General features: G+C 44.4%; 2 non-coding genes and 1 pseudogene across 2 annotated transcripts; all 3 read right to left on the bottom strand.

Moving 5' to 3' along the window:
* Positions 1–1,211: 1,211 nt before the first annotated feature.
* On the bottom strand, positions 1,212–4,545 carry LOC149152353 (25S ribosomal RNA). The gene has a single exon (XR_016263920.1). It is a non-coding gene; the product is annotated as a 25S ribosomal RNA (ribosomal RNA).
* A 245-nt stretch (positions 4,546–4,790) lies between these two features.
* On the bottom strand, positions 4,791–4,944 carry LOC149152352 (5.8S ribosomal RNA). The gene has a single exon (XR_016263985.1). It is a non-coding gene; the product is annotated as a 5.8S ribosomal RNA (ribosomal RNA).
* A 2,705-nt stretch (positions 4,945–7,649) lies between these two features.
* Positions 7,650–9,462, bottom strand: LOC149152351 (18S ribosomal RNA; annotated as a pseudogene).
* Between the last annotated feature and the right edge of the window lie 2,397 nt (positions 9,463–11,859).

Genomic DNA, 11,859 nt, shown 5'->3' with positions numbered 1-11,859 from the left:
CAATAAAAAAATGTCATCTGGATGAAGAGGCAAAGGTGCGAGAGCGGGAGGGTTGTCCGGATTTGATTGTGGCAAGAGCGAAGCTTTGAATCGAGGTGACTGTTGTGGAGGTAAATCCCCTCTGTGGACAGAGGCGATCCCTACTAGCCCAAATGGGGTCTAGCAACAATCAAACAACGCTAACACGTAGGTTCCTAATTGCAAATCAAAGACCAATGATGAGGGCCTACCTAGATTCCAACACTAATACTTGTAGAAGAGTAGTCGCTCCCATTCCTTTGCTCCGGCTGGTCACAATCCCCACGATCCTCATGAACGGACACCTACACATGCAAATAACGACACAAATACAAGCATAAAACTCAATCATATATCAGTCAGAAAGGATATAACTCAAACATCATTACAAAGACAATAAGAGTGGAACCATAATGATAGTCGTATATTATTGATAAACAACAAAGAAGAATACAACCATAGTTCTGATGTCAAATCCTCCTTTGGCTGGGCGATCAGTAACACATGCCTTGCAAAGCTTGTTGGGAATGGGGAACAAGCCTCTCTCTCCTTGGTTACTTGAACAAGAATCTCCTCACTTAAGATTTAGCCTCATGGGAATGAATAAGGCTCCTTGTAGCATGAAATTGGCAATTCTCAGACTTTGGGACTTAGAATTTGGAACTTGGAGACTCTCCCTATCACTAGCTTGTCAAAGGCAAAAGGACAAGCTTTTATAGATGGAGGGGAAGGACTTAGGATCATCCACAATATTCATGGGATTGGCTTTATCACTAAGAAGCTTCCATGAGAGGTGGTAAACTACTTCCCTTCTATGGAGATTCGAAGCTAAACCAAACCAACTCAATATAGATTCAGTTCATGAGTGGGTTAGGAAGAAACTTCATAAGTTGGTTTGTTAAAAACTTTACCCAACTGGGCTGGAGCGAGTGCAACTCTGAGACAGAGTGCCAACTGGCACGCCCTCTTTGGAGGATTTCCCCCATTGGTGCAAGTGATACACAGTGGAACCACGCCATTGGAAAAAGGGCTATTTTTATGGATATTTTGCAGAAGGTGTCTTCAGGGCATATGAAGTACATACTCAAGGGGATACAATGCAAGTGTTTTCAGGTTATGTCACTTCTCACAGGTCCTGGAATAAGTCCTCCAATATGCGGGAGAAGCGTTAACAGGGACGGTGACAAATTACTATGTAACAACGACCAAGGGCTGAATCTCAGTGGATCGTGGTAGCAAGGCCACTCTGCCACTTACAATACCCCGTCGCATATTTAAGCCGTCTACAAAGGATTCTTCTCAATGATCATTTGGAATTGAACTTCAAAGCTGCCTCGAATGAGATGTTTCATGATCATGTTTTGCAAATGACACGAGCCCCTAGGGGCGTAAAAGCAATGCCCCTATTATGGGTTGAGATATAGTCGAAGCGTGACATGCACCACTTCTAGCATGGATTCTGACTTAGAGGCATTCAGTCATAATCCGACACATGGTAGCTTCATGCCACTGGCTTTTCAACCAAGCGCGATGACCAATTGTGTGAATCAATGGTTCCTCTCGTACTAAATTGAATTAATATTGTGGTGTGGTTCATTTAGTAGGGTAAAACTAACCTGTCTCACAACAGTCTAAACCCAGCTCACGTTCCCTATTGGTGGGTGAACAATCCAACACATGGTGAATTCTACTTCACAATGATAGGAAGAGCCGACATCGAAGGATCAAAAAGGAACATCGCTATGAATGCTTGGCTGACACAAGCCAGTTATCCCTGTGGTAACTTTTATGACACCTCTAGCTTCAAATTCTGAAAATATAAAGGATCGATAGGCCACACTTTCACGATTTGTATTCGTACCGAAAATAAAAATCTAATGAGATTTTACCCTTTTGTTCCACACGATATTTCTGTTCTCATTGAGCTCATCTTAGGACACCTGCGTTGTCTTTTAACAGATGTGCCGCCCCAACCAAACTCCCCACCTGACAATGTCTTCCACCCAGATCAACCCACCAAAATGTGCCTTAGGGCAAAAAATAGGGGTAGTGCCCCATCTCTGCCCCATGGAATAAGTAAAATAAAGTTAAAAGTAGTGGTATTTCACTTGCACCGAAAATGGCTCCCACTTATTCTACACCTCTCTAGTCATTTCACAAATTCGGACTAGAGTCAAGCTCAACAGGGTCTTCTTTCCCCGCTGATTCTGCCAAGCCCGTTCCCTTGGCTGTGGTTTCACTAGATAGCAGATAGTTATAGTGGGAATCTTGTTAATCCATTCATGTGCATCACTAATTAGATGACGAGGCATTTGGTTACCTTAAGAGAGTCATAGTTACTCCCACCGTTTACCCGCACTTGGTTTAATTTCTTCACTTTGACATTCAGAGCACTGGGCAGAAATCACATTATGTCAGCATCCACAAGGACCATTGCAATGCTTTTTTTTAATTAAACAGTTGGATTCCCCTTGTTTGTACCAGTTCTGAGTCGACTGTTCGATCCCTAGGGAAAAGCCCCCAGCATGGGGCATTCTACGCCCGTAGCCCAATCAGCATGTGATTTCCTACCCTCACCGCGAGAGCAGCTCGGACAGACTGCCGACAGCCCACGAGTTGAGGTCGTAGACCCCTAGGCCCAGCCCTCAGAGTCAATCCTTTTCCCGAAGTTACAGATCCATTTTGCTGACTTCCCTTACCTACATTGTTCTATTAACCAAAGGCTTTCCACCTTGGAGACCTGATGCAGTTATGAGTATGACTGGGCATGAACAGTACTCAGTCCTCTAGATTTTCAAGGGCCACCGAGGGCATACTGGACACCACAAGATGTGCGGTGCTCTTCCAGCTACTGGATCCTGTCTCCTAGTGAGCTGATTCCAAGGTGGGCAAGCTGTTAAAAAGAAAAGATAACTCTTCCCAGGGCCCCTGACGACATCTCTGGATTTCCTAACATTTCCGCCTGCTGCCATGTCCTAATTTGGGAATATTAACTCGATTCCCTTTCAATGGTCATGCAGAGTGCACCCTTGATACAAGGCTTCCCCATCTCTTAGGATCGACTAACCCATGTCCAAGTTCTGTTCACATGGAACCTTTCCCCACTTCAGTCTTCAAAGTTCTCATTTGAATATTTGCTACTACCACCAAGATCTGCACTGGGGGATGATCCACCCAAGTTCATGCCCGAGGTTTCTCGATGACCCCCACGTCCTCCAACTCATCGGAGCTAGGCAATTGCTCTGACAGTCGAGTATAGGTTGCGCGCTTTAATGCCATCCATTTTTGGGGCTAGTTGATTCGGTAGGTGAGTTGTTACACACTCCTTAGTGAATTTCAACTTACATGACCACCGTCCTGCTATCGTAATCAACCAACACCCTTTTTTGGATCTATGTTATCGTACAATTCGACACCGTAACTCAAATTTTGGTTCATCCCACATTGCCAGTTATGCTTACCAAAAATGGCCCACTTGGAGCTCTCGATTCCATGGCATAGCTCAATGGAGCAGCCTCACCCTCTTACCTATTTAAAGTTTGAGAATAGGTCGAGGGTGTTACGCCCCCGATGCCTCTAATCATTTGCTTTACCTGATAAAACTTGCACGTGAGCTCCAACTATCCCGAGGGAAACTTTGGAGGAAACTAGCTACTAGATGGTTCAATTAGTCTTTCGCCCCTATACCCAAGTCAGACGAATGATTTGCACGTCAGTGTCGCTATGAGCCTCCACCAAAGTTTCCTCTAGCTTCGCCCTGCTCAAGCATAGTTCACCATCTTTGAGGTCCCAACAGGTGTGCTAGCAGTCGAACCCTTCGCATAAGCTCAAGGTTGGTCGATGATGCACCCCCCCAGAGAGGGGATCTTGCCCATCAGCTTCCTTGCGCCTTGCAAGCTTTCAACACCATGAGTGTGCAGGTGCACACAACTCGCCACAAGGGCACATGCTTCATTCCTTGACCACCGTAATGGCAAACCGACAGGTAGGAACCCACCCGCACTTGTGACGATGCAACAACCTATTTCGGTTTGCACCTCAAGTCGAGAGGCAGACTAGCCTGAGCTATTCCACATCCGACCGAGACGCATCGACAGCCTCCATCCGCTTCCCTCTTGTCACTTTCAAGCACTCTTTAACTCTCCTTTCAAATTCCTTTTAATCTTTCCCTCATGGTACTTGTTTGCTATCGGTCTCTCGCCCGTATTTAGCCTTGTACAGAATTTACCACCCAATTAGGGTTGCATTACCAAACAACCCATCTTGCTGACAATGCCTCATGATGCGGCAGGGTCCCGGCATGACGGGGCTATCACCCTCTCAGGCGCCCCCTTCTAAGGGACTTGGCCCATGTCCACCGCTAAGGATGCTTCTACATACTACAATTCAGGCGACGGTGCTACCCGATTTTCACGCTGGGCTCTTCCCAGTTTGCTCGCCGTTACTAGGGGAATCCTTGTAAGTTTATTTTCCTCCACTTAATTATATGCTTAAACTCAGCAGGTGTTCTTGCCTGAGCTGAGGTTGGAAAGTTGGAGCTAAATCTACCCTACTTGATGGGAGGACAAGAGAGCAAAGCATGTTCGAGCGATGCCACACAAAGCCCACATCAGCTAACGCCGACTGCCCATCCAAGGGGACAAGATCACTGCTTGCCGATGCACGCCACGAAACATTGCTTGAGGTATTTCAATGAACTGCACCACATTGGGCACAGATGACCAGCTCTGCTGCTCCCTAACATATTGTAGGGAGCGTGTTTGAATGGGATGTGACACCCAAATAGATGTGCCCTCGACCGAGGTCTCAAGCGCAAATTTCACTCAAAAACTCGATGATTCATGGGATTCTGCAATTCACACTAAGTATCACATTTTGCTACGTTCTTCATCGTACTAAGAGCTGAGATATTTATTGTCGAGAGTCGTTTCCATGTATTACCGAAAAATCCACCACAACACTGAATAGGGGCACCCCCCACAACAAATGTAAGGCTAAGGGCCAAAAGGAGGAAAGGAAGAAAAATGCATGAAAGAAAGAGAAACAAAGGTGTCTACCCCCCTCACAGGAGGAGGCTCAAACAAAGAACAATCTCCCCAAGCCCCACGCCCTTGCAAAAATGGGGGAAATGCATGGAACAACAATCGAGAAGGACTAGGGTGGCCACCCCGAGAGCTCACACTGCTTTTAATCCTTCCCAAACACCAGTCCACAACAATTCCTCCTTTTCTCTGTAAAGTTAGGAATCGAAAGGAAGAAGGGAAGAAAACAAGGTGAAAGAAATAGACATCAAACGTGGATACTGGCTCACAAGGGGAGGCTCAAACAAAGCACAACCCTCCCAAGCCCCTAGGGGAATTGAAGGGGACGACGATCGAGAAGGACTAGGGTGGCCACCCTGGGAGCTTGCAATGCATTTTTTCCTTCCCGAACACTAATCCACAACAATCCCACCTTTTCTCCGTAAAGCTAGGGGCCAAAAGGAAGAAGGGAAGAAAACAACATGAAAGAAAGGGATATCAACCATGGCTACCAGCTCACAAGGGGAGGCTTCAAACATATAACAACCTTCCCCAACCCCATGCCTTCGCAAAAAGGGGGGAACTACAGGGGACGATGATCAAGAAGGACTAGGGTGGCCACACCGGGAACTCGCACTACCTTTCGTCCTTCCCAAACTCTAATCCGCAACAATTCCACCTTTTCTCCGAAAAGCTAGGGGGAAAAAGGAAGAAGGGAAGAAAACAACATGAAAGAAAGAGAGATATCAAACATGTCTACTGGCTCACAAGGGGAGGCTCAAATAGAGAACAAGCTTCCCAAACCCTGTGCCTTTGCAAAAAGGGGGGAACTACAGGGGATGACGATCGAGAAGGGATAGGGTGGCCACCCCCAGAACTCGCACTGCTTTTCGTCCTCCTTGAACACCAATCCACAGAAATCCCACCTTTTCTCCGTAAAGCTAGGGGTCAAAAGCAAGAAGGGAAGAAAAAAACATGAAAGCAAGAGACATAAAACGTGGCTAATGGCTCACAAGGGGAGGCTCAAACAGAGAACAAGCTTCCCAAACCCCGTGCCTTTGCAAAAAGGGGGTAACTGTAGGGGACGACGATCAAGAAGGACTAGGGTGGCCACCCCAGGAAATTTCACCACTTTTCGTCCTTCCTAAACACCAATCCACAACAATCCCACCTCTTCTCCATAAAGCTAGGGGAAAAAGGAAGAAGGAAAGAAAACAACACCAAAGAAACAAAGATCCCAATAAAAGAGAGAAGCTCAATAGCACATCGAGTAGACGTCCGCTAACCAAAAAGAAATCAAACAAGGCACCCAATCAAAAAGCCTCCCACCCCTTCACACCCTCCCACATACATTATGGCACAACACCCTTTCTAGCTTTACAACATAACAAACACCAATCAAACAGCCAAGCAAATAAATCACAACCTAAACTTGACCATTAGAAAAGACAAGGGTCACGATGACACTAGTGTCTAGAGCATGTTACTGAGAGGTAAAAAAACACCCCAACCATGCATAAGGCTTCAAATGACAAATATAGTACTAATAACAAACCCACCTTGCTATTGCACCCCTCCAGGTACAAAACAACCAACAACCTTTCCAGCGAGAAAGCCAACGGGGGTCAAGAATCAAACTCCAAAGAGGAGTTGTCATGGGCTAACACTCAATGCTAGAGAAATCCACAGGGCCACAAATACTTCGATGGTACAAGGCCACTAGAGAGAGGTGCATCTGCAAAGTGCACACCGTGAAACAAAGAAATGACCAAGTCCCACAAAAAACCCAAAATCCAAAGGGAGGAACAAAGACATAACCCGCTACTTATTTTTCCCTTAGAAGGGGAGTGGCTCACGAGAGGACGAGGAATTCCCTTGATGGCAAAGGAATGAGATAAGATTTCCACCCTCATGCCCATCGATGGGGAAAATTGTGATCTTGATGGAGCTCAGATCGAGGGAGGGTTTTTCCATTACCTGGACACCCAACCCTTTCGCAAGGGCATGTTGAGGAATGGTCGGGAGGACTAGGGTGGCCAACCCAATGGGTTGAACCACTCTTCATCCATACCATACTCACCCCACCTTGAAAAATTCCCCTCACGGAAGGTTTGAGCTACCAGGCGCGTAGGCGACCACTCCCGCGACCCAACCACTAGCAAAAACATCTCACCCAAGAAACACATCAACCACCGCCGCCTTTTCGAGAGAACAAACTATGGAAGCCCACACCCTTGGCCCATGCCTTCCAACAAATAAAAGACCAAGCACCGCCACTACAAATGAGTCTAAATTTATCCATCGTATTTCCCAAGCACCTCAACTGTAGCAACCATGCCCGGCCAAACAGATCGTCGGAAGGGATCCCAAGAAACAAGCTTCTGAACCCCCTATAGAAACACATTGGGGGAAAGAAAAACAAAGGATGGGTGGGACAAGCACAAGCATGGCTTGCAAGCACACACATGAAAAAACAAGCGTTACCTCAAGACAAGAAACCAACAATGTTCCCGCCAAACACCAAACCCGCTCCCCTAGAGACACACCACACAGTCCCACATTGCAATTGAAACCCAACCAACCCGAACCAAAAAAGAAAACCCCTGCTATCAATGATCCTACCACAGGTTCACCTATGGTAACCTTGTTATGACTTCTCCTTCCTCTAAATGATAAGGTTCAATGAACTTCTCATGACGTCAATGGCAGTGAACCACCATCGTCGACGCAAACCGAGCACTTCATCGGATCATTCAATTGGTAGGAGCGATGGGAAGTGTGTACAAAGGGCAGGGACATAGTCAACATGATTTTATGACACGTGCTTACAAGGAATTCCTCATTGAAGACCAATAATTGTAATGGTCTATCCCCATCACGATGCAACTTCAGAATATTTCCTGATCCTCTCAAACCAGGAAGAAAAACTTGTTGGCTACATCAGTGTAGCACGCATGTGGCCCAAAACATCTAAGGGCATCACAAACCTGTTATTGCCTCAAACTTCCATGGCCTAAATGGCCATAGTCTATCTAAGAAGCTGGCCATGAAGGAGAACCTTTGTGTAGCTAGTTAGAAGGTTGAGGTCTCATTCGTTATCGGAATTAACAAGACAAATTGCTCCACCAACTAAGAACGACCATGCACCACCACCCATAGAATCAAGAAAGAGCTCTCAATATGTTAATCCTTACTATGTCTAGACCTGGTAAGTTTCCCCGTGTTGAGTCAAACTAAGTCGCAGGCTCCACTCCTAGTGGTGCCCTTCTGTCAATTCCTTTAAGTTTCAGCCTTGTGACCATACCCCCCCGAGAACCCAAACACTTTGATTTCTCAGAAGGTGTTGGCAGAGTCCTTAAAGCAACATCTGCCAATCCTTGGTCGACATTGTTTATGGTTGAGACTAGGATGGTATTTTATCATCTTCGAGCCCCCAACTTTCATTGTTGATTAATGAAAACATCCTTGGAAAATGCTTTCGCAGTGGTCTGTCTTTCATAAATCAAGGAATTTCACCTTTGACAATGAAATACGATTGCCCCCGACAGTCCCTATTAATCATTACTCCGGTCCCGAAGGCCAACACAATAGGACCAGACCCTTATCATGTTATTCCATGCTAATGTATTCAGAGCATAAGCTTACTTTGAGCACTCTAACGTTTTCAAAGTAACAACACCAGAGCCACAACCTAGCCAATTAAGGCCAGGAGCACGCCACCAACAAAAGGGACAGAAGGGAAAGTGCACATCGAGTAGGCGGACCGATCTTTATGACCCAAGATCCAACTACGAGATTTTTAACTGCAACAAATCAAATATATGGTATTGGAGCTAGAATTACCACGGCCGTTGGCACCAAACTTTCCCTCCAATGGATCCTCGTTAAGGGATTTAGATTGTACTCATTATAATTACTAGACTCGATGAGCCCAATATTGTTATTTATTGTCACTACCTCCCCATGTCAGGATTGGCTAATTTGCACGCCTGCTGCCTTCCTTGGATGTGGTATCCATTTCTCAGACTCCCTCTCCGGAATCGAACCCTAGTTCTCTGTAACCTGTCACCACCATGGTAGGCCTCTATCCTACCACCGAAAGTTGATAGGGTAGAAATTTGAATGAAGCATCGCTAGCACAAGGGCTATGTGATTCATCGAGTTATCATGATTCACCGAAGAAGTGGGCAAGCCCGCACTGGCCTTTTATCTAAAAAATGCATCCCTTCCAAAGATTTGGGACTTGGTTCACGTATTAGCTCTAGAATTACTATGGTTATTCGAGTAGTATGGTGCTATCAAAAAAACTATAACTGATTTAATGAGCCATCTACAGTTTCACAGCCTGAGTTAGTTCATACTTAGACATGCATGGCTTAATCTTTGAGACAAGCATATGAATACTAGTAGGATCAACCAGGTAGCACCCTCCCACTTCAAAGGGCATTCCGGGCACTCTCTTACCAAAAGCTAACCTGAACACCCATCAAGTAAAAGTGTTATAGACGTTTTTGGGCACTACAACCCCAAGCATAAATTTCCATAAACCAAGGGCTCCTAAGTCCCTAAAGGTGTTGTTCCAACCCCTAAAAGAACAAGGTCAACTGATTACAGCATCTCCCAGAAGTTCTCCATGAAAAACTACCTAGAATTGGTCAAAACTAGACCATTTCACCTGCCCCATAGGCAAAGTGCGTTGCATCCCACCTAAATACACATAGTAGGTGCGATGCATGTCAAAAAACCGTTATATGGGGTGTGATGGGAAAGAAGGGACAAATGGCAGGGTCAATCCGCAAGGTGGAGGAGCATGGAATCTTCCAGAAACCTCTCCTGTGACACTTGCCTCTCTGAATTCGACTAGGGATGAGTAAGAGATCATCAATATCCAAGTGGAATCAAGAACTATCAAAGAGAAGACACTAATCAAATCTCAAACGCTGACTCACCTCCCTTGCAAACATCTATATATGGATCCCTCATCCCAGAGATCCAGAGGCTGGAATTTTGTATCTTGTAAGCAAATGCTGTTGGTTTCTGGGTGAAATATCATAGTGTTGGGTGATCTAAGCTTTTCATGAGGTGAATAAGGGCTTTCTTGCTGAGAGGATGATGCTGGGTCAGAACAATTGGTAGTAATCCTCTTTGCTCTTTCTTGATTATCAATGAAGCTATTCAAGTTTTCCTCCACATTCTTGTATGATTGATGATTTATGCGTTTGTGTGGTCAATGTACATCTGATCCTATATTGTTTATGATAATAGAACTATGTTCTTGGATAGTGTTATGCTGCTTTTATTCTACAGGTACTCCTTGAAGCTGGGTAGACAAGGAAGCGAGTGGCAAAGACCTACCAGAAGAGAGAGGAATTAAGCAAGGAACCAAGCGCAAGACAGAGGTTGGTCTCCTTATTCTTCTCTTATCTATTTCTCATAAAGGAAAACGAAAGTAGTTTTTAGTGTGTTTGTTTCTAAGATATATACTAGCCTTAGTGGGACTACCAGCTCTGTATAGACACTAGTTTTCTCGATAAAAAAACGACGACTCGACTGGGGAGTGAGTAGATTGTTTGTTCATCTACATTTGTTTACTTTATAAACTTACAGACGGAGCCTGAAGTCAAGCCAAATAGCCTTCGAACCGCATTTGCTATGCAAGTTAAAAGTAGATCAACGCTGCTTCAGTCAATCTCCAGGTTTTGTTTATGAATTAAATGATTTATTTACAAGCTTTCTAATTGCCCTCATGGTGGCTCTAGTAACCTCCTTAGATCTACCCCTATGATTGATTTACTGATTACCACTTGCTCGGCCTAAATCCCTGAACTGAACTGCAAACTGTGACCCAGAACCCAATCAAAGTCTCGTCCCTAGTCCAGCGCACTGTCTGTTATGTGAACTTCAAATGCATCGCACTTCCCAAGTGTAGTAGGTGCATTGCATTTCAGTGTCATTGTGTTACAGGTGCGCTGATCAGACAAGGCCTTGTTCCTAAATTTTGGTTTCTGTGTTCACTCTTTTCAGCTCTATTCAGGAGTTTTACTGCCTGTAGTCAGTACACCTCTGTTTGAAACCCATTTGCTTTTTGTTATTCCACCTCCATTGTGCAAAGAACTGTAAATGTTTTTATGTATTTTTGAGTCATTTTCAGTTCTCATTTACAAAGAAGTAACATAATTGTACTATCGTTTCTTGATTTGAAAGTGTCGCAAGTGTCGTTTTCAGTCATAGAAGAGGATCTGATTGTTCTTTATAGTCGATTACACTGTTACTCTTATATTTGATTTGAGTTAGCAGTTTTCCAAGTGTCGAAAGCAAGTTTTCAATTCCAAATAACAAAGTGTCATCATTGTCCTCATTTTGTTTTGAAAAGGAACTTGTTATTAATTGTCGCTTTGGAAAATAGTTCATATTTTCTCTTAGCTTTCTTTTTATCATTCATACATTAAGAAGGCTGAAAACAAATACATGCATGTGCATTTTCATTTATACTATTTGTTGGCTTGATTTAAGACAATGCATATAGTGTGTGCTCTGTGCTCTTTGTTGAAAGAACGCCATCTCTCATTCCTTAGTAGCTAGGATTTTCATTGCAGAAAGAAGATTAAATGATTGTTTATCATCTTAGATTACATTTTAGGAATTGTACATCTACATCACGCGGTGAACCTGAAAGGAAAATTTCTTAAGAAATATCAACCATAAAATAAATTTAATGAATCTAAAAATGCTTTGGAACCTAACGCACAACATCTAGAAGTCTAGGCTAGAGACGTATTCAGGCGTCGTAAAGCCTCGTAACTATTTTTTTCACTATTGG

This window comes from Pinus tabuliformis, chromosome 9, assembly GCF_031772625.1.
Source record: "Pinus tabuliformis cultivar Carrire ecotype Pingquan chromosome 9, CPIR1, whole genome shotgun sequence".
Classification (NCBI taxonomy): domain Eukaryota; kingdom Viridiplantae; phylum Streptophyta; class Pinopsida; order Pinales; family Pinaceae; genus Pinus; species Pinus tabuliformis.
This window is presented reverse-complemented; position numbering and strand designations above follow the sequence as displayed.